We start from the raw sequence: 24286 nt of genomic DNA, 5'->3' as shown, positions 1-24286 counted from the left end.
TTCCATGGTGTACTATCTCAGCTCCCAAGTTATGCATAGTATTTTAGTTACTGTCCGTCCCATCCATGTAGGCAGTTTGCAGAGGTGAACTCATTCTCTCTGTCTCATAAATAATATAAATAAATTCATAGTTAAAAATATTCCTACATCACAATCAATTCTCATAAACTATTTCTATGGCATTTCCTAACCAGAGATGAAGTCATCACGAAGGACTGCGGGTAACGAGAGGTGGGGTGCTGCTGCTTGACAGGCGAAGGTCGCCTCTACCATCCCTCTCCCAAGTCAGTATGTGCACAATGTAAAGTTGCCTTTGCAAGTTGTTCCATTAGGTGCTTTCTCCATCCAACACTGTGGCCTGTTAGCGCAAAGGCATATTTGTGTTAGCGCAGAGGCATATTTGATTTTTTTCACAGGGCTGCATAGTTTTCTGTAGTGTGGATATACTCATCCATAATCCCTTATCCTCAAGTCAGAAATTCAAAAAGCTTGGAAAACCCTTTTTTTTTTTTTTTTTTAAATAATTCATGTGGCAGCACAACCTAACCTTTGCTGAACTCATTTTGTGGTAAACCCTCCCCTGAACTATCTTGAGACTATTTGTTTTTATTCCACTTGTGTTAACATGTGTATGTTCTGTGGAAGGAATACTAATATATTTGGTTATAAGGTGCTGCCTCAGATCCGCTGGGTTAGTCAAATACGGCAAATTTACTTTTCTTAAAAAACAATTTTTGTAATGGTTATTTGTTTTTGAGAGAGAGAGACAGACAGACAGACAGACGGAGTGCAAGTGGGGAGGGACAGAGAGAGGGGAGACACAGAATATGAAGGAGGCTCCCAGCTCTGAGCTGTCAGCACAGAGCCTGATGCGGGGCTCGAACCCACGGACCGCGAGATCATGACCTGAGCCAAAGTCGGACGCCTAACCGACTGAGCCACCCAGGCACCCTGCAAATTAACTTTTCTAAACTATGAAAAGTTTGAGTTCCAATGTATGTATGGTCTCCAGGATTTTGAATAAGGGATTGGAAGCCTGTTTTGTACATTTAGGAAAGGATCAATTTTTGGAGATAGGTTTAAAATCATACTTTGTAAAAGTCATACTAGAGAAAATGATACCATGTTAATATGGATGATTTAGGAATTAGTTTGATCTAGACACTGTGTTGCACAAAACTGGTTATTTATGACTTTAGGCAGCCCTTAACCAGCAAGAGTAGTTCTCTTGTTTCTGTATATTTAATTTATTAAAACTAAATTTTCAAGGCTGAATATTCATTGGTGTGGTTGTATTAGTCTGTGTTCTCAGAGAAGCAGATGCCAAGACAGGATTAAACGTGCAAGGATTTTATTAGGGGAAATGCTTGCGAGAGAGAAAATAGGCAGCAAGGTGGGGAAGGCTGGGAGTTGTTGGACCTCAGTGCAAATCTGACCCCAGGTGAAGTAGAGAGAGGGAGGTTGGCTGGGAGTGTCCTTCAGTGTTGTGCAGTCTGAGGAGGCCCATCAGAGGAGGCCTGTGTCTCCCAGGGACAGGTCTGCCTGGTGTCCCTGCTGCACTCAGTCACTATGGGGGCCGCCTGTGGGGTATGTGGCGAGGACTTCTGAGTGTAGTAGCAGGGACCCTTGGTCTCTTTCACTCCTTGTAGATGGAAGTCTAAGAGGTGGGTTCCCATGTTTCCAAATGGTTGACTGATTTCCATGCTTTCCTGATTATAGATGTGAAAGCGATGGACCTATATACTTGCTTCCTTGTGTACAGAATATTCAGGAGTTCAAATGGTCTCCACTGGCAAGGGTTTGCTTTGGTCAGGATTCACTTGACGAAGGAATGTACTATGTCAGTCGCGATGAGTATGCTGCAGTCACAAATGACGCCAACATCTCAGGGGCTGAAAAAACTAATACTTATTATTTGTTCACACTACTTGTCCATCTTGGGGTGTGGGGCGGGCAGTTTGCAGCTAGCGTTCCTCCATGTTCTTCTAACTCAGGGACCCAAGGTGGGGGTCCATCTGGAACTGATAGCTGGGCACATAATGTCAGAGGAAGAGAACACGGTAAATGGTCCACTGGTTCTTGAAGCTCTTATCTGGGAGTGACCCATGTCATTTCCATTCACATTTTGTTGTCTAAAGCAAAGCAAGTCACCAGGCCACATCTCAGAGGGAGGTGCAGCTCTACCATTTTCCTAGAAGAAGAGAAGTCTGCAGTGTGATTACAATATGGCCCTAATGGCTGTCATATGTATTTTATCAGTCAGGGCCCAGAAGGAACAGATGGCACTCAAATTGGGCAGTGGGGGGACTGGTTACAAGAGTATGGCGTTTCGGTGATCTACTCCTATGTAATAAATTCTCCCTAACTTAGTGACCTGAAGCAACCATGTATTAGTGTAAAGCACGACTCTTTGGTTCAGGAATTCAGGCTGGGCACAGTGGGGATGGCTCATCTCTCTCTGCTCTTTGATATCTGGGACCTCAGCTGGGATGAGTACGGTGGCTGGGGCCTGAATATCTTGGGGGCTGATTGGAACGATGGGTTTCTTTCTCTTCATCCCCCTTCTCCCTCTCCCTCTTTCCCTCATCTCACACAGTTTCTTCACAGGGCTGGCTTGGGCTTTGTCTCAACATGGCAACTGCAGATAGATGGATTCCTTTTTGTTTGCTGGGGGCTCAAGAGACAGGAAGTAGAAGCTGTCAGTCTGGAAACTGAAACAGTGTTACTCCTGGCATATTTTATTATTATTCATAGAAGTCAGAGTCCACCCCTTTTCAAGGGGAAAGGACATAGACCCCACCTTTTGATAGTAGGAATGTCAAAGAATTTGTGGGCAAGTTGACCATGGTTACCATCCCTAGGACTGAATGTGTTTGTAAAGTGTCAGAGAGAGCGGTGTGGAGAGGGCCACCTGAATAAAACCAGAAACTTCAGGTGTGGGTCACAGCCAATCTGAGGCAGTGCCTCAGAGAGGGAGGCAAGGGAAGAAATAGCCAATTTCATTCTCCTCCTTCCCTCTGGTCTCCTGCTGGACTCCCTTTGAGTGAACCCAAATGGAAACCAGATAGCAAGGGAACTGTGGAAAGAAAGTGGTCCATACAGGTCATCTGGGGCTCAGAGCATGGTGGAAAAGATGGAGAGCAGATATGGAGAGGCGAACAGAGGTGATTCAGCACACGTATTTACTAGTATCAGCACTTTAGAGTGTCGATTGTAGGAACAGACAACTGTAGAGTGTATTTGGATTTAGTGCTTAAGTAAAATGTGGTTTAAAAATTTCTAGAAACACAGAAGTCCACTTGTCATAGTTTATAGTTACTGCCTGTTTCTATGTATTGATCCTTGTTCTCTGGAACCTGAAATCATAGTTAGACTTTAATGCGACAGGCAGATATGCTAACGATATACCAGATATGAATAAACAACGAAAAATTACCTAAAGCACAGGCAGAAGCAGGGTGTGCGCTGGAAGAGTACTAGACCGTGAATCAGAAGATCTGAATTCTAGTCCTGGCTCTCAAATTTACTGCTGTGTGACCTTGTGCAAAGTTTTTAGCCTCTCTGAGTCTGTTTCCTCAACTGCACAGTGGGAACAGCAAACTCCTCTTTCCTCCTTGCAGGGAATGGAGAGCAAACATGAGAGCATTCTGAGAATCACCTGCCGTTACGTGCAAAGGTGCTATCATAGTTATTCCAGGACAAATTCTGCCGTCTCCTATGCAGTCAGAGGATAATATTGTGTGTTCTAAGACCACTTAGTGATTGTGCACCGGAAGCAAAGGTCTGTACCAGACCCTATGGGGAAATGAAGTTGCCTGAAAACCTTCTTGTCTCCATGGGGTTTATAATCTGGGACCTAGGATCCTGACATGTTAAGCACAAATGTGAAGCAAGATGGACTAACATAAGTGCTGTCCCAGAGAAGGAAGCCAGGCAGGTGGGGGAAGGTGTGGGGTGGACACAGAAGGTGGAGTAGTTAGGGAGAGAGTGACGTGAGTGACCTGGGGCTGAACCTTGCAGGTGAGCAGGTGGGGAAGGACGTTCAGGAAGCGAGCTCCAGCGGGAGTCCGGGCTCGGGGCGGACCGGAGTGCTGTGGTGTACACAAGGGGACAGGGAGAATGAGGACTGGGCAAAGACCCTGGTCTGACTCCCAGGGCAGGTGAGCATTTGCATCCATAGTGAGCAGTTTCAGTGCAGAGGGAGTTGGGAGATTGGGCTCAAGACCCGTCTGGCGGTGACAAGATACGGCAGTAGGTGTGGTTGGCGTTTTGGGATGTGTGGGGGTGAACTGAAAGAAAACAGAAAGAAAGGGGACTCAGGAGAAATGAAGGGCGGAAGAAAATAGGGATATAAGCAAGAAGGATCCTAAAGAGAAGATATTATCCCTCTTGCTACCCATAAAACCCTTTCAAACTACTGAAAGAGATGACTGCTTTTCTTTTTTATGTATGCCTGCCAGCTTTCCCCTTGCTGGATCATTAAATGCACTTAAACTTTTCTTTAAAATTACTGGGATTTGAAAAAATTGCTTTATTAACAAATCCAAGACTTCTGACTCCTTAGTAACCTCCTTTCCCCTTTGATGTCCACTCCGTGGACTCTCCTGGTTCTCCTGTAGTCTGTTGGCCACACGGACTTAACTTTCCCCTTTCCTTCTCTAAATAATGGGCATGTGTGGGGCTTGGTCTTCTGCTGATCAACCCCTACACCCGCAATGAACTACACAGATGGCCTGAAAATCCTCCACTGCTGGCTGGATATTTTTGCCTAAGCGACCTGCTGTGTTCCTCAAATTTAGAATATCAGAAGCCAAACTCGTAGCTTTCGCCCCAGTCCAGCTTAGCTCCTCCTCTGCACGTCGTTTATTTCCTAGTTACCTGGCCTAGATGCCTGGTTGTTTTTGAACCTTTTCTCTTACTACCCCCTTTGTTAACCTTTCTTCATAAGGTTCTTTTGTGTGATCCTTTTGTTTCTTCTCCCAACATGGGCACTTTAGGTCCCGTCTCCATGTGCCTTGACCAGGGTTACTGTCTGCTCACACGTCTTGTTGCTGCAACTTCTTTCCTCAGGTTGTCTCACACGTATGGCTGGGTTAAGCTTTCTAAACATATCTTTAAAGCCATTACCCTCCCTCTGAAACCTGAAATGGCCCCATTTCCCTCGGTCTCCTCAGTCCACACCTTGCACCGTGCCCCCTCACCCCCCACTCCAGGCCACCCTCCTTCTTGCTTCAGAACCTCTCCTATACTTAGCCTATTTCCTTTGCTTGGAATTTTCTCTTTCTTCCTCTTCTCTTGTCAGGTCTTACTGTCTCTTCAAGGACCAGCTGAAGTCCCACTCCTGCCTGTGGCTTTCCCTGACTTTGTGGGTTCCAGGCATCTCCCTTTTCTAGAATCCGTAGCTTAGTGTCTGCGTCAATCTTTTATCCATGAGCCTATTCTCCTTTCTGTTGTTTGATGTATCCTTGGCATTTGACTCTGTTTCCCCGCCTCCATCCTATTACCTGCAGTTCCTAAACAGTGTGCCAGGTCTCGGTGAAATACTCTAAATTTATGAGGGAAGTACAGTGACGTCTGTCAGATACCACATGAATTACTGGCTTGGAATTGCTGAGTTTCAGTATTAAATATACATTCCTTTCAATATGATTGTGCTTTTGCAAAACTGAGTTTTTGGTGGGTGCTGTACATAAAAATCAAGTATCACCTGAAAATCATTGTGGAACGTGGAATGACGTGGTATTGTCCAGTCTGATTCCGAGGTTTGAGTGCCCAACAGGAGGTAAGTTGTTAGGACTTAAGTACATATTAAGTTGTTTGGACTGAAATACTTAATAAATGGGATGGTTGGGTATTTCTTTTGGCCTAGAGGTGCTGTGAAAAAATTACTGATGCACTGAAGGTGCCATGGACTGAGAAAGTCCTACGACCTCTGTGTTGTAATGCTCTTTTATGCCTCCAGAGCAGGGCTTGGAAAACTATGATCTATGGGCCAAATCTAACAGACTATGGCCTGTTTTTGTATATCCTGTGAGTTAAGAATGCTTTTACATTCATCTACAGATAAACGGATGAACAAAATATGGTATAAACCTACAATGGAGTATTATTCAGCTTTAGAAGGAAAGGAAGTTTTGATACAGGCCTCAACATACATGGGCCCTGAGGACAGCATGCCAAGTGAAATAAATGAGTCACAAAAAGACAAATGCTGTATGGTTCCACATAGTAGTCAAATTCATAGAGTCAGAAGGTAGAACGGTGTTTGCGGGGAGCCTGGGGGAACATGGAGTTTATTGAGTATAGAAGTTTCAGTTTTGCAAGATGAAAGAGCTCTAGAGATACATTGCACAACAGTGCAAATGTACTTTACTGACCTGTCCACTTAAACATGGTTAGGATGGCAAATTTTATATTATGTGTGTTTTACCAAAATTTCTTTTTAAAAGAGTGTTTTTCACCTTTCTCAAATATTGTTTTTTAAAAATGTTTATTTTTTTTTTGAGAGAGAGTCAGCGAGTGGAGTGGGGGGGCAGGGAGAGAGAGGGAGAGAGAGAATCTCAAGCAGGCTCTGTGCTGTCAGCGCGGAGCCCCACGTGGGGCTTGAACTCGCAAACCGTGAGATCATGACCTGAGCCCAAATCAAGAGTTGATGCTTAATCGACTGAGCCACCCCATCACCCCTCAATTAGTGTTTTTTTTAAGAAAGGAGTATATGACAGAGCCTGTATGTGACTCACAAAGCCTACGATATTTACTCTCTGGCCCTTTACAGGAAAAGGTTGCTAACCTGTACTGTAGGAGGCAGCATGGTGTCCTGTATTCGTTAGGTGATCCCTAAATGTTTGAAGATGGTGGTAATACTGGAAGGAAGTCCCTAGGTAGAGAGGCCTAGTAAGGGGATTATCAAGACCCTTTGTTGTTGGTGCTGGTCGTTTTTTGAATGCGGTGATCAGGCTGGGGAGTAGCAGATAAAAACGGAAGTGAAGCAGGCTGGTTGACTTTGTCACTAGCTTGGAAGAATCTCTGTGCAGGTGTGTCGTTTAGGCCTCCTGGGCTGGCGGGAGACTGGCAGACTGCTGGCAGTAGCAGCCAAAGATGGCGTTAGTGCTTGCCCTGGCCATGGCGGGGTTAGGAAGAGGGGACTGGGAAGGTATTTGGAGGAGAAAGGGTGCGCGAATAGCATCCCAGGCTCAGTCGTATTATTTTGGTCAAGTGTCTTGTGGGCTAGCATGTTCTTCTGTTCTGTGGGTTATTTTGGCTCCCTTATTTGGAGACCGTTAGGAAATTGACAGGAGACCTTGACAGGGGAGTGTGCTGAAGGAAGGGAGAGAGAGAAGGAAAAATAATTACATACCCCGCTTTTTTGCAGGCAGCTCACAGACATTAGCAGTAATAACTGACATCAAAGAAAGCCTGTACCTTTGGTTTTTGTGAAGAGCAGCCAGCTGTGTTTCATTCAGCAAGTTATTCTGTACAAGGATGCTTGGAAAAGAAGTAAAAAAAATCTACCAGAAAACCCAATTTCCCACCATCTCTTGTGTGCTACATGCTTGAACAATATACATGGGTAGAATAATTTCAGCCATTTCCTTAAAGGCACGTGTGGCTGGCTTCCTCTAAACCACGGTGGAGCCCATTTGTTTTACAATCTTGTCTCCTAAACACACACATACATATTCATAATCTGTATCCTGTGAGCTCAATAATTCATGGCTTATTGACTTAGGTTGATGGATGGAAGTTTTTTGGGGACTGGAGAAGATGGAAATTTTGAGAGGCTAGGAGCAGCCACACTCTTGAGTCACCCATTTGCTCTTAGTGTGTCTGTGGGTTAGGTGGGCTGGGACCCCTTTGGAGTCTAATTGGGCTCTCACTGGCGAGGAATGTTTTTGGCTTTTATGCTCAGGGGAACTTGTGACTGAAAGTTTTAAGAGAAATTAAATACCATCTTCAAATTATCACCAGTAATAAATGTTAAAGAGCTATAATTGGATGCTGAGTTTACAGGAGGTGTGCACTGACCTCTGAGGTCATACTGTTTTTAGTCTCCAGGGAGGAGTGGGCAGAGCAGCCTGTCACTTAACTGTCACTTCACTCCGTTTCTTCTGTCCACCCTTCTTTACGCATCTCTAGTCTGGGAGATGGTGGAGAGGGTTCTGGAGTGGCCAGAGTACAGAGACAGGCCTCCTGCCTGCCCTTCTGGCAGACTTCCTGTTGCGTTTCTGGATGCCCAGCACGTTACTCTGCTGTCGTCTGCATTACTTTCTGATGAAAAACACCTTGAAGTTTTATGTCTGGTTCCAGTAATGCTGTAAAACTTCACCGATCAGGTCATTCCTTTCAGTGGGAAATTGGAAGAAAGAAGGAATCAAAAACATCGAATTAGGATGCCATCTCGGCCCTGGAATTTTGAGATTTTATATTTGAAATTTGGTGTTTTTTTGCTAAATCTTTTACAATTTCCCTTGAGTGATGGAGCTCCAAACTAGGCTCCAGCTCTGGGGTGTGCCGTATAAATAACTGTAATGGGATAATGTTTTGGTCTCTCCATTTCATATTTCTGCTTATACACTTCAGTAATTTGCTTTTTAAAACCCATTGTCTACATTTTTGACCTAAGGTGTCCAATCACTAAAGACTCTGGAATATTATCCTGCCCCCTCCCCCCCCCCCCCCGTTTTTTTGCTAGCTTCTTACTCCTCTTCTTATAATGATGTTGAGCTATACTTGTTCATATGGAACTTGGTTTCTTACCATGCCTGGAGTAAACCAGTCACTTATAATGATTCTGTCCTCCACCATGCTGAAAGCATACCTGTGCACCCACCTGGCCCATACACTGCTGGTCTGGTGTAAAGTGAAGGGGTCTCAGGGATGTCCTAGAGAAATGGGGTCACTTCTTCTAGAAGTTGCTGCTCTTGTCTCAGAGCCTGAGGCAGGCTCCAGCGGCTTCGGGTCAGGGAGGCAGCCATTCCCTTTAGGGCCATCTGGCAGTGGGGAAGCCATGTGCTGCGGATGTTTGAGCTTGAGCTCAAACGGGAAAGCCTGATGCACCTGGTGCCGTCTCCAGCTTACATCCTAGTGTCATGGTCCCAGTCTGATGCTGGAGATCTAGTTGTGACCGAGTTGCTGGGATGGCAGTGGCAAGGGGCCCGAACAGTCATTCTGTGTCCTCGGTCATCCTGGATTTAAACAGAAGAGTCCGTGGAAGTCGAGAGGCCAGATGTAGGGATCACTGTGGTCTGTCAGTAGAGGCAGTTGAATGAGGTAATTAAAAGGCCCGTCCTGTCATGGGCCTGCAGCTATGTAACATGGATTGGCTGTAGTGCTATGCAACTTGGATTGAAGAAATCATGTGAAGCAGGCCAGCTTCAGACCGCCTTAATTAATAATTGCTCTATCCAACGAGAGGCAGCTATTAAATAGACCCAGAGGATTTTAGTGACACTTACAAGAGGATTTCACTTGGAAATACTTGATTTATGAATTGAAAACTGAAGGTGTGTGTGTGCCATCTAAGACATTCAATTAATGCATTATAATTGATTAATCCAATTTGAGGAAGCAATCTAGCATAACATTTCAAAAAAATGTTTTTTGAGGTCAAAGAGACCTTAGTTTGAGTTCTGGCTCTTTGCTACTTAAGTAGCAATGTGACTGTGGCAAGTACCTTTGTCTATGTATATATATTATGTATGGATAAAATGATACCTATTTTATTGGGTTCTTGTGAAGAACAAACAAGGCACTGCATTTACAGTTCTTATTGTCTCTGGCACTTAGTCCTGACGCATATCACCCATTAACTTAACCAGCGGAATCTCTTAAATGAGACATCCTTCACATGACACTGTATGTTACTGGACAGTGAATCTTGTACCATTTGTAGTCACCGGTATTTTGATTTTAGATAATATGCTTATTGTTCCCTTTTTTTCACTCTAAATAGACACAATTTTATTTGTCAAATAAATTTAGTGGGAAAAATTACTGATTCATCAGTATTCTGTAGCCCTGTAATCTATACTTCTGCTTATATTTTTTTAGACCTTTCAGTGGAGATTTTTTAAAAAATTTAAGTCCAAATTCATTAACATATCGTGTAATGATTTTACAAATCGTATTTAGTGATTGATCGCTTACATATAACATCCAGTGCTCATCCCAACAAGTGCCCTCCTTAATGCCCCTTGCCCGTTTAGCCCATCCTGCCCCAACACCCCTCTAGCAACCCTCAGTTTGTTCTCTACAGTTAAGACTCTCTTATGGTTTGTCTCCCTCCCTGCTTTTATATTATTTTTGCTTCCCTTCCCTTATATTCATCTGTTTTGTATCTTAAATTCCACATATGAGTGAAATCATATGATATTTGTCTTTCTCTGACTGACTTAATTTGCTTGGCATACTACACTCTAGTCCCATCCATGTTGTTAAAATAGCAAGATTTCATTTTTTTGATCACTGAGTAATATTCCATTATGTATACACCACATCTTCTTTATCCATTCATCCATCGATGGACATTTGGGCTCTTTCCATACTTTGGCTATTGTTGATAGTGTTGCTTATAAACATTGTGCGTGTGCCCCTTTGAATCAGCACTCTTGTATCCTTTGGATAAATACCTAGTAGTGCAATTTCTGGGTCGTAGGGTAGTTCTATTTTTAATTTTTTAAGGCACCTCCATACCGTTTTCCAGAGTGGCTGCGCCAGTTTGCATTCCCACCAGCAGTGCAAAAGGATTCCTCTTCTCCTCATTCTCGCCAACATCTGTTGTTGCCTGAGTTGTTCATTTTAGCCATTCTGACAGGTGTGATGTGGTATCTCGTTGTGGTTTTGATTTGTATTTCCCTGATGATGAGCAACCATTGAGCATCTCTTCATGTGTCTATTAGCCATCTGGATGTCTTTGTTGGAAAAGTGTCTATTCATGTCTTTTGCCCTTATCTTCACTGGATTATTTGTTTTGGTGTTGAGTTTGATAAGTTCTTGATAGATTTTGGATACTAACCCTTTATCTGGTATGTCATTTGCAAATATCTTCTCCCATTCTATCAGTTGCCTTTTAGTTCTGCTGATTGTTTCCTCTGCCATGCAGAAGCTTTTTATCTTGATGAGGTCCCAATAGTTAATGTTTGCTTTTGTTTTCCTTGCTTCCAGAGACATGTCAAGTAAGAAGTTGCTGCAGCCAAGGTCAGAAAGGTTGCTGCCTGTTTTCTGCTGTAGGATTTTGATGACTCCTTGTCATACGTTTAGGTCTTTTATCCATTTTGAGTTTATTTCTGTGTATGGTGTAAGAAAGTGGTCCAGGTTCATTCTTCTGCATGCCGCTGTCCACTTTTCCCAAAACCATTGTTGAAGAGATTTTCTTTTTTCCATTGGATATTCTTTCCTGCTTTGTCAAAGATTAGTTGGCCATACGTTTGTGGGTCCATTTCTGGGTTCTCTGTTCTGTTCCATTGATCCGAGTGTCTGTTCTTGTGACAGTACCATACTGTCTTAATGATTACAGCTTTGTAATACAGCTTGAAGTCTGGAATTGTGATGACTCCAGCTTTCATTTTCTTTTTCAGGATTGCTTTGGCTATTTGGGGTCTTTTCTGGTTCCATACAGATTTTAGGGTTGTTTGTTCTAGCCCTGTGAAGAATGCTGGTGTTACTTTTTTTTTAATGTTTTTCAAATTTATTTTTGAGAGACAGAGAGAGACAGAGCATGAGCTGGGGAGGGGCAGAGAGAGAGAGGGAGACACAGAATCCGAAGCAGGCTCTGGGCTCTAAGCTGTCAGCACAGAGCCCAACATGGGGCTGGAACCCACGAGCAGTGAGACTCATGACCTGGGCTGAAGTTGGACGCTTACCCAACTAAGCCACCCAGGCACCCTGAGAATGCTGGTGTTATTTTGATAGTGCTTATTGTTCCTTACCTCATTTTTATCTCTTCTCATAGCCTAACTTTGGATTTATTTCTTTCCTTATTTCTCTCAGAACGTGATGTCAACTGTGTTGTACCTGGAATTACTTTCTTCCTTATTCTAATTCTCAATGCACTTTGCACTTAAATGTGCAAAGACAGTCATCTGGGAACTTCTTACTCTTAAACTCCTGAGTAGCAGGATCTAATTTAATAGGGCTGATGCCCAGAGCTTTGCCTGTTAGCCAGCAACTGGATGATCCATGGACCACGCTGGGTGATTGGATGAATAATCTCTGCCCTTCTGCTGGCATGGTACCTGCTTGTGCTCTTTCATTGGGACGAGGATTCAGAAGACATAGATCCCAGTTTTACGTGTGATCTTAAGGGGCTTATCCTGGTTAAGCATGCAGTTTTTTCATCTGTGGTAATCCCCATGCTGTCAGCCTCCTAAGGCTGTGGTGAACATCAGATGAGGAGGTAGAGAACAATGCTTTGGGAAGTTGTGAAGTCTTTCCCAAACGAGCAAGGCATTAAAAAAGGGGATATGGTCTGCTCTGCCTCCCTCTGGAGCTGTTTTAGCCATCAAAGAGGGTAGCATAGGTCACAATACTTGCATTATTTAAGGACTTAGTAGTAGTAGCATCTAAAGGTGAGTAGTGAAAGGACATTGTTGAGTTCTTATGTATTGGTTCTTTTTTTTAATGTTTTATTTATTTTGAGAGAGAGAGTGAGAGAGAGAGCAGGGGAGGGACAGAGAGAGAGGGAGACAGAGGATCTGAAGCAGGTTCTGTGCTGGTAGAGAGCCCATTGCCGGGTTCGAACTCATGAACTTGCAAGATCACGTTCAGGACCTGAGCTGAAGTCGGATGCTTAACTGAATGAGCCACCCGGGTGCCCTTTTGTGTATCGGTTCTAAGAATAAATTTCTGCTCCCTTGTGTGTGTAGAGTGTTTGATTGTGAGAAGTACCTCCCATGGTTCAGGATGCTGGACAAGTGCCATTATTTACTGCTGTGAAATCAACATGGCTTTCCTGTGTAATACTATGAAGATATGTATACAGTGATGTGAATACCATAAAAAATACTTTCAAATGGAAATGTTGCCAGCTTGGCAGTAGGAAAACTGGCCACACATTGGTGTCATGTGTATCACAGAATACAACAAAGCGTCATCCTTGTTCTGCCGACTGGACCCACCAGATGCTGTGGTGCTATGGGCAGAAGGGGAAGTGAGTGCTCCTTGTCATGAGAGATTGCACAGTAGAGACAAGATTTTCTTCATTTGACTGTAACCATTATTAGTTATTTTTTTACTTCTCATATTCTAGGTTATTAAGTGGAAAGATGATGCACACAGTCATTTAGATCCATATACAAGTACACATTTCCCTTCATCAATATATAGAAAAGCCTAAGAGAGTCAACTGTTTATCCCAGAGCTATCCCTTGTAGACCAACTGTGGAACATAATGAAATGTCTTAGTATTTATTGTGGGAAACCTCTGAGAATATAGAAATAGATTATAATAGAAACTATCAGACCAATTAACTTTTTTTCTAAAGAAAATCTTCTAATTAATATCTAGGTTGTAGTGCAAAGCTTCCAGCTTATGTAACCACTGTATCTTAAAAAAAATTTTTTTTTTAACATTTACTTAGTTTTGAGAGACTGAGACGCAGAGCATGAGTGGGGAGGGGCAGGGAGAGAGGGAGACACAGAATCTGAAGCCGGCTCCCGGCTCTGAGCTGTCAGCCCAGAGCCCGACGCGGGGCTCCAACTCACAGACCGTGAGATCGTGACCTGAGCCGAAGTCGGATGCTCAACTGACTGAGCCACCCAGGTATCCCGTAACCACTGTATCTTTGAATATTTTGTAAATGTGGAGGCTCCAGGTAGGGCACATGGTAAGCTGAGACCTGGGCACGCTGTTATGTGCACAGAAACCCAAATCTTCCCTCTCCTTTTGCATATTCCCAGAACAAATTGTGAACTGACTACAGAATCCATGGCCCAGAGCCAGCCTCATGGTGTCTTGGGGGCATCCCTATCTTTATAATGCTGTATATAATGCTGTGACAAAACAAAAACCAAACAAAAACACTGGCCTAAGTAAACAGACTTAAAATAGAGAGCAAAGAGGAAGGTGCATTTATTCATTGGCATAAACCTGGATGTAGTGGTTAGTGTTATCCAGTTAGTTCTTTGCGGAGGATTTAATGTGGTGTGAACTTCAGAGTCACACTGCAGGGGTTGATATTCCAGCTTCGCCACCTGCTAACTCTGTGCCCTTGGGCAGCACTTTCAACTTCTCTGAGCCGTTTTCCTTGTTTGTAAAATGGGGATGATATAATAGTGCCTACCTTAAACGACTTGTGAGGATTTAATGGGTTGATACTTTGCAGTGTTGCCTGGCACAGAGTTAGTGCTTTGTATGTGTTAATTCTGTTATTCCTTTTTAGTTCTTATCATGTACATGTTGGAGAATCATAGTTTTAAGTCACTGGGCAGCTCTCTCATTAATCTGTAATTTATAAAATTTGGCATATTGCCAGGAGTAAAAGGTAGGAAACTGTAGGCATCAACGTACTAGGAGAAATAACTCTGGGACTCGACTTGTAGAGCTCAGCTGTTTGAATCTTTTCCCAGGCTGACCCCGAACTTCCTCCAAAGGTTGACTTTTCCAGCTATCTTGAACCATTTGCTATTCACTGAGTATGAACTTGATTTCCAGTTAATTGTGCTTATGCCATTCCTGTACTTGAGATACCTTTCTCCTCCAACTATACTTATCTCCTCCAACTATACTATACAAATCTTTCTCATCCTCCAGTGTCCCGACCACATACTGCCTCCTTCTGAAAGTCTTCCTGACCAAGCCAGGCATAGGCAATCATTCTTCTCATCTTTAGAGCTTTGTTGGTTTCATTCCTATGGCACTTAAAAGATTACCTTGTATGATCATTATGGGTTTGCTGTGTCTTACTTATCCTACCAGGTGACAAACAGCATGAGAGCAGAGATTATGTGTGCTTATTTATATATCCATTGAGCATACAAATATTATAGCAGCACATCTAGAACACTGCCTTGCACATATAGGTATTTTGCTGTTTTCTGAATAAGTAAGTGAACATAGATATGGTAACTAGATAGTGATGTGTATCTGTGGAGCAAATGTGAGGGAGAAAGAGGAGAGAGCTAAGAAGACATTAAGTAGTTGGAGCTGTTGCGGAGGGGTCATGTCAGGTTGATGAACTGATGTTTGGGTGACAGCTGGCACTCCGGGGTGGCATGGAATGGGAGGAAAGTGAGGTACTTGAGGGGAGGGGTGTTTAGGATTGGCTAGACATGGCTTTTTGCTGAAAGTGGAATATGTCTTATTTGTTGTGGAAATCCACAATGGAAATGACCAGATTTGAGACAGATATTGCTGGAGCAGTGTAAAGGAAGATACGGAGTTTTCCAGAAAGAAAAGAAAAATGAATAAAAAAATATTACTCAAGAATCAGCGATGACGCTAAGATTCATATTTAAACTTTTTTAATGTTTATTTTTGAGAGAGAGAGCGAGCATGAGTGGGGGAGGGGCAGAGAGAGAGAGGGAGACACAGAATCCGAGCAGGCTCCAGGCTCTGAGCTCTCAGCACAGACCCTGATGTGGAGCTTGAAACCACCAACTGTGAGATCATGACCTGAGCCAAAGTCAGCCACTGAACTGACTGAGTCACCCAGGTGCCCCTCTAAGATTCAGATTTAAAATGTGCTCTCCACATCTGGAATTGAAATTATTCAAAATGGGAGAATTTTCTTTATTGTTTTTGGCTTGAGTTGCCTAGGAGATACCTATCAAGTTAAAAATAATTGGCAATATATCATTTTCATGGTTATTTATCAAGACATTCAACTATCTGGATAAGCATGTATGATATTTATATTCGTCATAGTTGCTTTAATAGAACTAGTGGATTTAGCTGTCCATTTTTTTCTTTGAAGATAGCATTCTGTCTGTCAGAATTTATGGTTTATAACTTTAAAATCTATTGGATTTCAGTTTTACAGAGGAACTCTATGTGGAACAAAGGTAAGGAACTCCTTTGTTTCTGTATCCTTATTTCTGAGACAGGTGTCACCCCAGTGCTTGGCACCCAGTAGGGATTCTAAAAATGTTTGTCAGTAAATGAATTAATAACATCTCAGTTTAAACAAATTTCACAGATTGGTTGGATTTCATGAAGCATTTCCTGTGTGTGAGGTTCTTCCCAAATCTAAGTGGCGAGATTGAATTGGAGATAGGAACATAGTATGTGATATACACTCACAGGATTTTAGTACTAGACATAATTCCAGAGACTGTATAGTCTCAGCTCCTCATTTTTCGGATAAAGACATTGAAGACCAGAGAGGTTAAGTGACTTGCTCAGGCTCACACAGCTGATTACGGGCAGAACTTGGACCAAACCTAGAACTGCTGGTCTATAGAGGCTTCAGTATCATCTCTTCCCATTACCCCTTTGGAAGTAAATCTTAGATCCATTGATTGCTTCCAAAGCGTAAGTTAACTCCTGAGCTCCCAGGGCAGAATTTAGAACAAATTCTCCTTATGCTTATATTAATTGCAAAATAGATTTCTTTGAGAGCAAATCCTTTTACTCTCAAGCCTCCTATGTGATCAGGGGCTGGTTGGGTGCGCCCATACTAATTTTTGATGTCCTGCTTGAGTTTCTCCTCTTGGTAAGTCTGCTCTACCAGGAGAGCTTGCACCATCTAGTGGATCTAAGAAGAGGCTCTTGGATTTAATTTTTTGGTGGCCCCACTTTAAAATAAAGAAAGGAAAAATATTTTTAGTTAATCTGCAGATTCTTACCTGGAACTCTTTATTCATATCATGAGAGTGATATTAGAAGCCCAGAATGAGAAAAAAAAAAAAAAAAAAAAGAAGAAGAAGAAAAAGAAGCCCAGAATGATGTTAGGGTCACTTTGTACCTCACAGTGCTAAAAGCAGAACATGCTATTGACCATGCTCTTCTGCCTTTTTTTAATGGTAGAAGGAGGGTAAGGAAGTGGGTGTTATATCAACCTGTCTTTTCAACCATGCTTGGATCCTTTGCCTCATTAATTCAAAACATTAACTCTTCTATAATGGGTCTTTCTATAATAGGTGGGAATTAGTCAAATCCTGCTACTATTCTCGGGAAATTCTCTAGTACTCATTTGGACAATTAACTTATTCAATAATGTACAGTATTCTATCCAGTTGGATAAGTGAAGTTTTTGGAAGCTTCCAAATTACTCCTTTGTTTTCTTCAATAGAAATTTAAAATCTTTTCGCAAGCTCCACACGATACTCGCTTTGTATGGCAGGTGGTAGAAAATGGCATCTTTCAAGCAGGGTAATTTGATGACTGCGTGGGCAACGCGGGGTGGGGATCTCACCGCTGACTTGCCCTGTGATGTGAAATGCTCATTTACCTCCTGGGCCGGAGTCTTCTTTAGAGGGAATGTGATTGTCATCCTTATATTTACAGAGTAATGCTCAGCAAAAACCAGAGTTGTTGTTGTTGTTTGTTTGTGTTTGAGTTCTTCATTTTGTTTTTACTTTTGTTACTCCATCCACTGAAGTATCTTACATGGCATCCTAGCACCTGCGTAATGTAGGTGTCCTTTGTGAGGGTGGTTCTTACCCTGGTGCACATCAGAGTCATCAAGGGAAGCCTGGCCCCACCCATGGAGATTCTGATTTACCTGGATCCAGATAGGGTGTGAATATGGGTATTCATATTTTAAAAGCTTTTTGAGGTGCTGTATGATGTCGTTGAAAATGTGTTTGAACCATTGGATTCCAAATCAAATTGAACATTGGAGATCTATATTTGAAAACCATTATTCTCTTTGAGGCTGGAAGCTGTACTGTATTGTGATTGGAGTAATGAGGTCATTGCTGCATCTAAGAGACTCCATTTTTGCATCCCCATTTGGGGCTGGTAGAGTCGGTTTTGGGTGTATGATCCAGGTCTGAGGAATGGGAGTCCCTTCTGGGATAGCCAGGAGCTGTGAGGACCAGAAGTTCATGTTTTTGTGAGGGGCAGTTTAATGTGTTATTATAATTGTCCTAATCTTAGGTATGGATTCTATATTGTTGGCATGTGTCCAGTGATAGTAGGAGAGTTGGCCTTTCACATTAAGTCTTTTTCTTCTCTTGTTGGTTTTAAGAACAATTTTTTACCTTCCTGTTGGCTTAATAATCAATTTTACCTCTTTTGATGGTTCCCAGGAGTAAGGTGCTCAGTAAGTTCTTTGGAGAAGCTGTTTTCTGGAGTGAAGTCTAGACTCGACCCTGGGAGCAGCTGGTTTAGAGAAAAATAGCTGAATTGGTGGGATGAGGGATGGCGTGGTAAAAGGGCAGGAATGGGTATAAATCCTCCAAAATGCCATAACTCAACTCTTATAATGGGAGATAGTGTCTTTGACCTTAATCAGCCCACATAGTTGATACAACTATTCAATTTCAAAGTATTTATGCTCAGTTTCCAGAGGCCAGGGGACAAGAATGCCAAGGAAATGTTAGAATTCTTATCTTGGCTTCTCCTCAAAATAATACAAAGAACATGAAATTTGGTATCGGGCAGACCTGGTCTCTGGTGAATCTGGTCTCTGCCACTTATTGTGTACTTTTGGGACAAGATTATGAGCCTCACTTTTCTTATCTGTGAGAAGACGACCCTGACAGCTACCTTGCAAAGCCAAATTGAATTAACCCAGAGAACATATATGAAACACCATAATGCATGGTGCAGAGCTGGGACTCCATAAATGGTAGCTATTTCTGGAAATACTATTAATAATAGTAATAATTACTGATGATTATAAAAATAAACAAATTTTTTCCTCCTTTGGAAATGGCTCCTGGCCTGTGTCCAGTTGTCTCTCCAGTGGGCTGAGAATAGGGACGGTAAGGGTGTTGACAGAGGCCCCAGCTGGAAAAGGTGTACTCAGAATTTTCATCCTCATATAATCAACATGTTATCATTTAGCCTCATCACATGTTAAACCCTTAAAATGTAGATGCTCCTTAGAAGACTTAATTCCACTGATCTTTCATCTTGTGTATAGCTTGCTTGTTTACCTCAGAGAGAATAGACTATAAATCTTCATTTAAACAGTGTGGAAGGGGGGGTTAGGAGGGAAGATGGGAGAATGTGACTTGTGGGGGGATTACTTTAGTGTTAAGTTACACCTGGTGGCGTGGGCTTCGGACATACAGAAAGGGCTGGACCATTAGGAAGCCCAGAAGAGGAGATGCCAGGACCGGGGACTTTAGGGTGGTGAGGGCCCAAATACAGCAGCCGTCAGTTTGGAATTGCTGTCCACAGTTCCCCGTCAGGACTGCCTGTGTGTTGCCGTAAGTTTGTTTCGGTGGCCACCTTTCTCACTGCCCTAGGCTGGCAGTGTCTGGGGTTACAGTACAATTGAAGCCCTGAGCCTGGAGTCTGAAGCGTTTATACGAATCAGTGGAAACTGTGAGTAGCAGAGGTTATGCAGTTTCAGGAAAGTCAGTATGGTGTAATTGAGGTATAAAGGGCTCTCTTCCCCATCTGAGTTCTGACAGGTTGAGAACTACGAGTGAGGCAGACAGGAGATCAAAATAGTGCCTTTGTTATCAATAAAACTGAGGCTGAAGAATAGAGTTTATACCTGGGGGTAAGATTGCCTCATACCGACCCCCAGGATTAGACAGACTTGCCCAGATGCACCATAGAGCCTGCAGTGAGAGGAGTAGAGAAGAATGTGTACTTCCTGCTGGCAGCTGGGCTCCCAGAAGAAAGGAGAGAGGAAGGACAGGCTTCTCAAAATGACCTTACTCTTCTTCTCCTGGGGAGGGCGTTAGGGAGGCAGAGAGGCCGGAAGTACTCTGTTGGGTGATCCTGCATGTGGGAGGAAACATTAAGATCATTTTTCTCTGTCAGGTTTACGGAAATGCAACCTTTCTAAATTCTAGAGATTTGGAAGCAGTAATTCATACTACAAAAACAAATAGGGGTAGTTTAGATGTTATTGCCATGTTGAAGAGCCCATCATGCGTGCCTGTTGCCTGCAGAAAATAATCCAGACTCCCTCCCTTGTTTCTGAAAACCCCTCCTAATCTGTCTCCATCCTGCCTTGTAACGTTCCTTTCCCCGTGATTTTCAAAGGCAGACCTGAGGTCAGAGCAGTGCCTCCCTTGTCCTCTTTCTTATTACCGTGTTCCTGCTGGATAATTCTTTCTGCTTCCTGTCTGTCTGTGCAAAATGTATTCATTGGTTAAGTCTCGGCACAGTCCCTGTATTGGGCTAACGCCCTGCACTGAAGTACACACTGATTTGTCTCGTCTCTGAACTGCTACTCTGGAAGCACGCGGTCTCATGCTTGTTTCTCCGCGTGAATTTCAGCAGCCCACCTCTGGAAGTGCCATGAGGGACAGGATGTTTCCTGTACTTCTTTTATGTCTCCTCAGCTGCTAGTTTACACAGGAAAAGCACTCAATACATAGGCAGGTGATTAAATAAATGTTTCCAAAGAACGTGGGTAGCACCCTTATCACTACAGAATAGAGTCATGTGTTGATTATGCTGGAGGTAAAATTACCAAGGCAAAGAAATGAAATTAGCTCCCGTTTCATGTCGCTGACATGAAATCAAAGAATTTCAGGGTTTTGGAACTGAGAGGGTAGATCATCTGGTTCAATGCCATCATTTCACAGCGGAGCACGCTAAGGCTCATGACTTGAAAAGAAATATTCAGAGACCGTGAGCTTACTATTTGTGAGAGGAATAGAGGATATGGAATAGATGATTTTTCAATGCCTAAACATTAGATTATCCAGAGGAGGCTTATGTGGTGGCTTTATGTTAACTTCAGGGAGTCCTCTAAGTGTTCCAAAGCGCTTTTTGGTTACCCTGAGCCTCACCTTATGGGTTCTCACTAAAATCTGTGGAGGAAGATGCTTTTCACAGAAGCTTTCACCACATCTCGTTGTTGGGCTTCTTCATGGACATGCTGGATTCCATCGTGGGTCAGGGACATCCTGCTTGTTCTGCAGCTGCAGCAGTTGAGACACCAATAGATTGCTTGATTTGCCCAAGGTCACCAGAGTCCAAGGATTAAAATGCAAGTGTTTTACATTCCCACTGCTGTCTGTTTTCTATTACACCATGCTGCCCTTTGCTTCTTTTTTTTTTTAATTTTTTTAATGTTTATTTATTTCTGAGACAGAGAGAGACAGAGCACAAGTGGGGGGGGGGGGGGCAGAGAGAGAGAAAGGGAGACACAGAATCCGAAGCAGACTCTAGGCTCTGAGCTGTCAGTGCAGAGCCTGACGTGGGGCTCGAACCCACGAACTGTGAGATCATGACCTGAGCCGAAGTCGGACACTCAACTGACTGAGCCACCCAGTCGCCACCCTTTGCTTCTTTAAATTAGTATCTGTAGACTTTGAGAATCCCAGCTTAGAAAGGAAGTGCACTTTCGGTTCTCTCATTAGCTAAGAGAAAGAACAGTTAACACAAATACTTAACCACCCAGAGTAGGCAGTTTTGGAACCAAGCTTGGATAAGACATTAGTGATGATATTTAACTATTGTATAAAAATGGCAAAATAAGCACAGTGTTTTGTTTTTTCTACCATTGTTTCTTTTTGTTACCTTTTGAATATTTTAGCTTTTTTAAAAGTTTTTATTAATTTTGAGAGAGCAAGAGAGAGCAAACAAGCAGGGAGAGGCAGAGAGAGAGGGGAACAGAGGATCCAAAGCAGGCTCTGCGCTCACAGCACAGATCCCGATGTGGGGCTCAAACTCACAAACTGTGAGATCATGGTCTGAGCTGAAGTCGGGCCCTTAACTGACTGAGCCACCCAGGTGCCCTGAATATTTTAGAGTTTTAATTAAGAAACAAAAAATCAAATTTTAGTGTTTGCTCTTACTCGTTTAGCAGTTAACAGAAAAATTAACAGGTAAGTATATCTGTATTTTATTTTTTTATTTTATTTTTTCCAATGTTTATTTATTTTTGGGACAGAGAGAGACAGAGCATGAACGGGGGAGGGGCAGAGAGAGAGGGAGACACAGAATCGGAAACAGGCTCCAGGCTCTGGGCCATCAGCCCAGAGCCCGACGCGGGGCTCGAACTCACGGACCGCGAGATCGTGACCTGGCTGAAGTCGGACGCTTAACCGACTGCGCCACCCAGGCGCCCCAGTATATCTGTATTTTAAACAGTTTTCAAACACTGAGTATTGTCATATTAATGAGTCACAAATTTGGTTTGGTAGGTTGCAATTAGCCCTTAAAAAACAATAAAATAGAAAACATTGGTGCGTTGTACTTTGTAACTGTAAATACTATGTATTATTGTAAAATATAGTTCTTATGATGGGTTCTGGTTTTAAAAAGTTTAAAAAATACTGTTCTCATGTTTTGGAAGATTATTTGGAGAATAATATTTTAAGAATATTTTAAGCCTTATCATGGGCTGCAAATGTTAGCTGGTCTTCTCTTGGTATAAAACATTCATTATTAATCCATTCACTCAACAAATATATTTTGAACACCCAGTATATGCGAGGCACTGTTCTAAATGCTGGCATGAGATCACTCCAGCAGTTTACTTACAAAGCAAATCATCTAATTTTCAGAGAAAACTCTGTATCAGTTTGCATAAGGTTTAGCTGCAGATAACAGAACACTCCCTTCATGTCACAGAAAACTCCCTTTAAACATTCTTCTTTTCTTTTTTTTTTAATTCCATACACCACTTCTGTTCACATCTATCTCACTGGCCAGGACAGGTACAGCTATACCTAGATACAAAGGAAGGGGGAAACTGTAGTTTTTTTAGCTCTAAATTTGAGGTTCATTCTCAAAGAAGAAAGAGAGACTGAATATTGGGGAGACAAAAGTGCCTGCCACAAACCTCAGAGTTTCATAGATGTTAACAAAATTTAGTTTCTGTTGATGGGAAGCTGGAGCTTTCTGTTACTATTCTGTGGAAAAGCCAGGCTGTGTACATATAGGGTTGCACATGTTGTGCACTGCACAGGGACGTCCTGCAGAAAGGGCAGATCAGAAGAGGGAGTTGGGAGAAGCAGCTAGAAGTTAGGAGACTAAAGTGTGTTCATTGTCTCAACACATGCAGTCAGCTTTTTAGAGTCTGAATCAGTATAAGTTTCTGAAAAGCTACGTCATCTCTGACCTCACCGTGGTACTTCATGTCATTTCTCTGCCATTGTAGGAGAGAAAATTAGGGTTATAAATTAAGCTTGCATTTACTGTTGATTTGAAATGGAAAAGTAGATTTCTGTCTTTCTTTCTTTTTAATTTCAACAAGTGCACGAGGGAGATAATGCTCCTCAGTTCTTAAGCATCAGAGTTATGGAAAGATAGGAAGGGTCCCACTCTCTCTAATGCAAAGAACCACAGGAAAGTACCTCGCACAAAGCCCCACCTTATTTATCTAAGGCAGCCAGGTGGTATTTGTCCTGGAAACAGTCTTGGAGAAGGGAGGGAGGGTCCAGTCTGGAAGGTGGTGTGAATCTTGTATTCTTTCCCTGCACCCTCCTAGCAGAACATTAAACATTTATCGGCAACAAATGCCCGGCAATATTTCAAATTGTCGTAAGAAAACCAAAAAGGAAAACAGAAAGGAAGTTTACAGTCTGCTTAGTTTTCTTTTGCCCCACACTAAACTTTTTTTTGCTCTTCCCCACCCCCCATTTGTATGTCTGACTGGCGTTTCCACTGAGGTAGAGACAGAATCACTGTGACAGGGTCCGCCTCTGTGTACTTTACTCTGTGATTATCTAGTGCCAGGTGATGACCAGGTTGGGGCAACAGAGAGAAACAAGAATTAGAACAGAGAGACGAGAATTATTGAACTCACTTGGGTAGATACCTGTGTGTTTTCTAAGTCTTCCATTGTGTTGAGGACTTTCTGTCTCATGGAAAGTAAGCCAGGAGTGAAATCTGGCTCTTGTCATCCTAGCTTGCCTTTGTTATAGTCTGTGGTGTCTAGGAAAATTGGTCTGTGTATAAAACTCCAGGCCAAATAATACCTTTGACCCAGCAGGCAAATTGAATGGGGAGGGAGGTGGTAGGCCTTCTTAGAATTGTTCTCAAATAACTTCATTCTACAGAAGCTGCTGATTGAGACTCTGGTCCATGAGCCATTTCCCCTTGACTGTTGGGTTTTAATGTCGATGCTCATCAGAATTCACTAGTACTGTCCTATTAATCAAGAAGAGAAATTAAGGGGAAACCCGAGGAAGCATTTCTTTTTTCCCAATAGGTCACTTTTCTAGGTTGCTGTAATTCAAGAGCATGGCATGAGTTAGGCTCTGT

At 42.7% G+C, this 24286-nt stretch overlaps 1 protein-coding gene and 1 long non-coding RNA gene across 4 annotated transcripts in view; both read left to right on the top strand.

The window, feature by feature from the left end:
- Positions 1 to 24286, top strand: part of FHIP1A (FHF complex subunit HOOK interacting protein 1A) — a 250330-nt gene that overhangs the window by 189985 nt on the left and 36059 nt on the right. The window lies entirely within an intron of this gene.
- On the top strand, positions 764 to 15399 carry LOC147581707 (uncharacterized). Its single transcript, XR_015250180.1, has 2 exons — positions 764 to 6873; positions 6912 to 15399. It is a non-coding gene; the product is annotated as an uncharacterized LOC147581707 (long non-coding RNA).

The sequence above is a fragment of the Puma concolor genome, chromosome B1 (assembly GCF_028749965.1).
Source record: "Puma concolor isolate L17-30 chromosome B1, mPumCon1.1.hap2, whole genome shotgun sequence".
Taxonomy (NCBI): domain Eukaryota; kingdom Metazoa; phylum Chordata; class Mammalia; order Carnivora; family Felidae; genus Puma; species Puma concolor.
This window is presented reverse-complemented; position numbering and strand designations above follow the sequence as displayed.